Source organism: Felis catus, chromosome C2 (genome assembly GCF_018350175.1).
Source record: "Felis catus isolate Fca126 chromosome C2, F.catus_Fca126_mat1.0, whole genome shotgun sequence".
NCBI lineage: Eukaryota > Metazoa > Chordata > Mammalia > Carnivora > Felidae > Felis > Felis catus.
Window position 1 is genome coordinate 12,071,795 of NC_058376.1, and position 5,548 is coordinate 12,077,342.

Sequence of the window (5,548 nt, forward strand, 5' to 3'; positions counted from 1 at the left end):
ACTGAATTCAGAAATGCTATGCAAACACAATTACATAATTTTTTCCTGGAAATTAGGGAAAAAAAACCCAAAAAAGCACAAAGAAGAAAGTGACAATCATCCTTATTTCCACCACCCAGCATCAACCACTGGTAGCATCTTGGCATGTTGGTTTCCAGTTTATTTTTCAAACGTCTCTCTTGTTTCTGTAACATTTCTTTTCTGTGCTCATTAAGAAACATTAAAAATAATGTATGAAAGTACAAATTCCAGCATCCAGATGTTTCCATCATTAACTTTAGGTGAACATAATCCCAGACATCTTTCTATGCGCATGTGCGTGTGTGGGCGCGCACACACACACACACACACACACACACACACACACACACACACTTCTGTCTAAATTTAATTGTACTTGGAACAAAACTGAAGGAAAGACCGAAGGGATGGTTGAAATTGAAATTATTCTCTTCTGTAAGACAGAGTAATTTCCTAAAATATTCTTCTAAGGTTTAGAAAAAACGGTTACGGAAGACATTGGGAAGTTAGGATATCCTATGTTCTCAGCACTACTTACTATGTTTACTTTTAAAAAATCCTTATTTATTTTTGAGAGAGACAGAGCGTGAGCAGGCAAGGGCAGAGAGAGAAGACACAGAATCCAAAGCAGGCTCCAGGCTCTGAGCTGTCAGCACAGAGCCTGACGTGCGGCTTGAACTCACAAACCGTGAGATCATGACCTGCGCTGAAGTCAGATGCTTAACTGAGTCACCCAGGAGCCCCCAGCACTGTTTACTATTAAACCGTATTTATTGATCTGTGCTTTCAAAGATGAGAATGTCGCTACTCTCCTTTTTCCTCCCATCTGCCTCCCCTATTTCCTTATTCCTATTGTTATTACTTTTTTGCTTTATTGTTTTTTGTGTCTAGATTTATATAATGATCACATTTTTTTCTACCTACAATTTCCAAACATGTCTGGGATTAATTCTACATTTAGATCAATACTCATTAACAGTCCTTTTGAGCGTGAGTTCTCTTCGTCTGGGGTCTTTAGTTTGATTTATTTCTTAACTTGTTATTTGCTGGATTTTTCTAATCCAGTAGTTCCTCCCTCCCCCAAAGAGAGCTCACTGGGTCTTGAATTCCCTTTGCTCTCATATTTGAGAAGGCCTGCCTATTGATTACCTTGAGTGACATCTAAGCTGGATGAAAATACTCTCCTGGGGACAGTGTCCTCCATTTAGAATATTTCTCTCAGAACCATCATATTCTGGAATTTAGCACTAGAACGTCTGAGGCCAGCTTGATTTGGCTTGACCTTCTTTTATTTACTTTTTCTTCCTGGATTCCTAAAAGAATTCTTCTTTTTAAAAAAAAAAATTGAGGGGCGCCTGGGTGGCGCAGTCGGTTAAGCGTCCGACGTCAGCCAGGTCACAATCTCGCGGTCCGTGAGTTCGAGCCCCGCGACAGGCTCTGGGCTGATGGCTCAGAGCCTGGAGCCTGTTTCCGATTCTGTGTCTCCCTCTCTCTCTGCCCCTCCCCCATTCATGCTCTGTCTCTCTCTGTCCCAAAAATAAATAAAAAACGTTGAAAAAAAAGTTAAAAAAAAAATTGAAATCACTAAAGATACCTTGGGGCTCAGCATTCCCATATGAATATTTGGAAAATGGCAATTTCCCGAAAAAATGTTCTTTTGACCTACAGGCCATTTTTTTCTTCATTTCAAAAGTTCTTTTCTCTTACTTTTATTTGCATCTTCTGTCCCATTTGGTGGTGTCTGTGTGGCAGGGATCCCAATTATCCTAATGTTTGTGCTTTTTTTTTATTTCCACATGGAGATTCTTCCTAATTGACTTGATCTTTTTTTTTTCTTTTCATTTGCATTCATTGGGCTTAAATCAAACCTTTCCTCTATTAAAAATGTCTTTATTTTCAAAAGTATCCTGTTCTTTCTTCTTATTTCTTCTGCAATTATGTTCCTAGGGTGCTCGAATTATCTGCTTAAGTTCGCAACTCCGTCTCCATCACATTTTATTTTTTTTTTAATTTTTTTTTCAATTTTTTTTTCAACGTTTATTTATTTTTTTGGGACAGAGAGAGACAGAGCATGAACGGGGGAGGGGCAGAGAGAGAGAGAGACACAGAATCGGAAACAGGCTCCAGGCTCTGAGCCATCAGCCCAGAGCCTGACGCGGGGCTCAAACTCACGGACCGCGAGATCATGACCTGGCTGAAGTCGGACGCTTAACCGACTGCGCCACCCAGGCGCCCCCGTCTCCATCACATTTTAAAATATTCTAACCTTTGAGTTTATTTTACTGAATTCGTATTTTTACCAACTTGTAGGATATAAGGCTATTGGAAACGATTTTCTACTAATCTAGGAGTAATATTACTTTTTTAGTAAGACTCCTTGCAGACTATGTTTTTGTTTTTGTTTTTCCCTTCCTTTTTATCCAGCCATCACACCCCACTTCTGTTCACCTTGCTGGTACTTAGATGGCTTTGTCATCGGTTACTGTGATAGAGTGGACTGAAATTTTAACCTCCTTGCCTTCCACACCAGATTCGAGTTTCTTCCGTCAAGACGGGGCAGTTTCTAGAGCCCCAAGGCCTGACGCTGGGATGGTGAAGGCGAGGTAGGGCCCCCCTCTGGTGGGGGTGGGGGGATGGGGAGGCGAGGCAGGGCCAACCACAGGGTCCTCGGAATGGTTTTGCTTCCGGCACTGCCTTTCTCCGCGACCCCCTCCCCTAGCTGACAATCCCCATCTCACTGCCTCTGACCACTGCCCCTTGCTCAGAAGGCCCTGTTTGCTTCTTTCCTGTGTATTAGGGAGCCTTTTTAAGATTGTTGTTGACTTGCCAGGAAAGTTTCTGGTGGATGGGTACATTCAAATTAAAAAAAAAATTTTTTTTAAACCCTCAGCATTAGAACAAGAATGATGCTTAAGCGTCTCTCTCCTATGTACCCTGGCTTATGGGGAAACTAAGTGCCCTCGTTTTCCTCGTGGCTCCAGAGACAATGTTCAGTGGCTCTCAACTGCTCCCTTCTACATTTCTCTCTCTTTTTTCTCTTCTTTGGACTTCTCATGACTGTTAACTAAAGCCCACCTGCTCTCCCAGGGAACTATTGTTCTCTTATTCTTCCCAGATCGCGTGCCATTTAGAACATGCAGACAGACAGACAGACAGCCCTCCAGGAACTTGCTGCCTCCAGTCCCCTGGTGGAGAACATAACGGTCTTTTCTTCTATCTGGCCTGACGCCTGGCATATCATTGGTCGTCAGGGAGTCATGAATGTCTCCGAGGTTTCATTCTCGTTAGGAATGCAGAGTCCTCAGGGAAAGTACTGTCAGGCTCTGCTTTTGTGCAGATTACCTTTTACAGATTATAAAATGTGCATTTCTTTCTGACATCCAAACCCCTCCGAAATCAGAATGCATTTTTTTTTTCTTACTTGGTTACATAAAAGCGCATCCTATACTCAGTGGCATTTAGTTTTAGTAAAATAGGATGACTGGTAGCCAAGAATATATATGCCAAGAATATATATGATATATATTATATCAATATAATGGGAAAATGAGTTCACAAAGGCTCTGTGTGCAAATAGGAGGGATGAGGTAAGTTTCACTTCTAGGGGCATCTGGGTGGCTCAGTTGGTTAAGCCCAACTTGGGCTCAGGTCATGATCTCACGGTTGGTGAGTTCGGGCCTCGCGTGGGGCTCTCTGCTGAGGGCTCAGAGCCTGAAGCCTGCTTTGGATTCTGTGTCTCCCTCTCTCTCTCCCCCTCCCCCACTTGTGCCCGCGTGCTCGCTCTCTCTCTAAAAACGAACAGCCATTTAAAAAAAAAAAAAAAGTTTCACTTCTAAGACTACTTCTGGGGCTGTGCTTCTCCTAAAACGTTTTTAGACAAAGCACCAGGAACCCAATTTCGGGCACATTTTAACTTTTTAAATAAATACAAGAGGAATTTGAGAGGAAATACAGCTAAGACCAAAAGGGCCGTGCAGATTTTTGATACTTTAAAATGAAAAACCAGCTTGTGCACTACAGGACTTAAAAAGTTCAAGCCATTTCCTGGAACAAACGGGTCTAACTTTATCAACGTGCGCATATTGCTAGGAAATTTTAAAAGATGTTTTCTTCAGAGCCCATCTTGGTGTGGCTTCCCCTTCTGAACCCCTTTGCTCCCCAAACCCGAACAGTTCGGGGCGGGGGGGGGGGGCGGGGGAGGGTGCTTAGAAACCTCGCCAAGGGGTGGGGCAGGGGGCGGCCTGAGGGTCTTAGTCCCCGGGGGACAGTCAGTAGGACGCCTCCAAGGCTCCCGGAGTCTGCACCTCCCGGCGGGCTCGTCTGGCTCCGATCAGAGCCCTCTGGCGCGTTATACTAGCTTCTAAGACCTCTTCCCAAACAAAAGCAAGGACATCAAACAAATACTAAAAGAAAAAAAAAAAAAATGAGGCGGGGTGTCTAGTCTTTCAACAACGCCGCCGCTCACCTCCTAAGCGTGTTGAGGAATCGAACTCCTAACTGCACAGAACCGGCTGATCTCTCCGGGTTGAACTCCAGTACCGATTCGCACCGGGTTCCCCTAATTCCCCAGCCCCTCCCCACCCCCCGCAGCGAGCCCGCTCCTCTGTCTCCCCGCCCTCTCCTCCTCCCAGCTTCCAAGCGGTGAGTCTGGAAGGGCGCCGGACACGCCACCCCCGTCGCCCCTCGGTGACCCTCTCCCGCTAGGCCACAAAAGCTGGTTAATTCCAGGGGTTCTCTTGGCGGGGTGGGGGATGGAACTCGAGGCCCGAGAGGGTAGCCCAGTTTCGCAAGGCCGGTGGATCTTGAGGCGTGTGACCCTCACACGTCACCACGGCTCACATCTTGCAGCCGCGAGTGCCCGGGTGTCCCCGGCGCCGCCGGTGGGAAAGCGGGGCGCAGGGCCGGGTGCAAAGAAAGAAGGCTCCCGGGGGCGGCGAGGAACAGACGACGCGGGGCACAGCGGCCGGGGCCTGGCACGCCCTGCGCGGCGGCGGGGGGCTGGGGGGTGGGGGGGCCGGGAACCGGGCGGGGGGAGGAGGAGCAGGAGGAGGAGCCGGGGCAGGCGAGGAGCGTGCAGGGATTCCGGGAAGCGGCTGCAGGGTGGCGGCGTTTGCCGGGAGGTCAGGCGCACCCGCGGTCCCCATCCCCCGACCCCGCCAGCCCGTTTACCTCGGCAGGGTCGCCTCGCCGCTCCCCGCGGGGGTGCCGGCCTCCGAACCACCCCCTGCGGCCGGCGCCCTCGCACCTCCGGACCGGGCTCGGGAGCCCCGCGGCCCGGATGCGCGCTGCGGGCGGCCCGGGCGGCAGTGACGGCGGGCGCCGGCGGGCCGAGGGACTGCCCGCAGCCTCCGCCGGGGGAAGACACCGGGGTCGATCCGCGGGGTGGCGAAAAGTCCCCGCTGTGGGTGCGCGCGCCGAGCGCCGGCCTCCGGCCGCTAGGGGAGGTGGAGCGCGCGGGCCGGGGGCGGAGCCCGGGATCGGCCACTCGCCTGAAGTGCGCGGAGCCAGCTCTTACCACTCCCCCCAG

General features: G+C 49.2%; 1 protein-coding gene across 4 annotated transcripts in view; it reads right to left on the reverse strand.

Moving 5' to 3' along the window:
• The window catches only part of IFNAR2 (interferon alpha and beta receptor subunit 2), a 31,073-nt gene extending 25,670 nt beyond the window's left edge, over window positions 1-5,403 (reverse strand). For all 4 annotated transcript variants that reach the window (XM_023260083.2, XM_045036317.1, XM_023260081.2 and 1 more), the window contains exon 1: window positions 5,191-5,403. The gene's annotated coding sequence lies outside the window, so the exon portion shown is untranslated. The remainder of the gene's footprint in view (window positions 1-5,190) is intronic.
• Window positions 5,404-5,548: the final 145 nt, after the last annotated feature.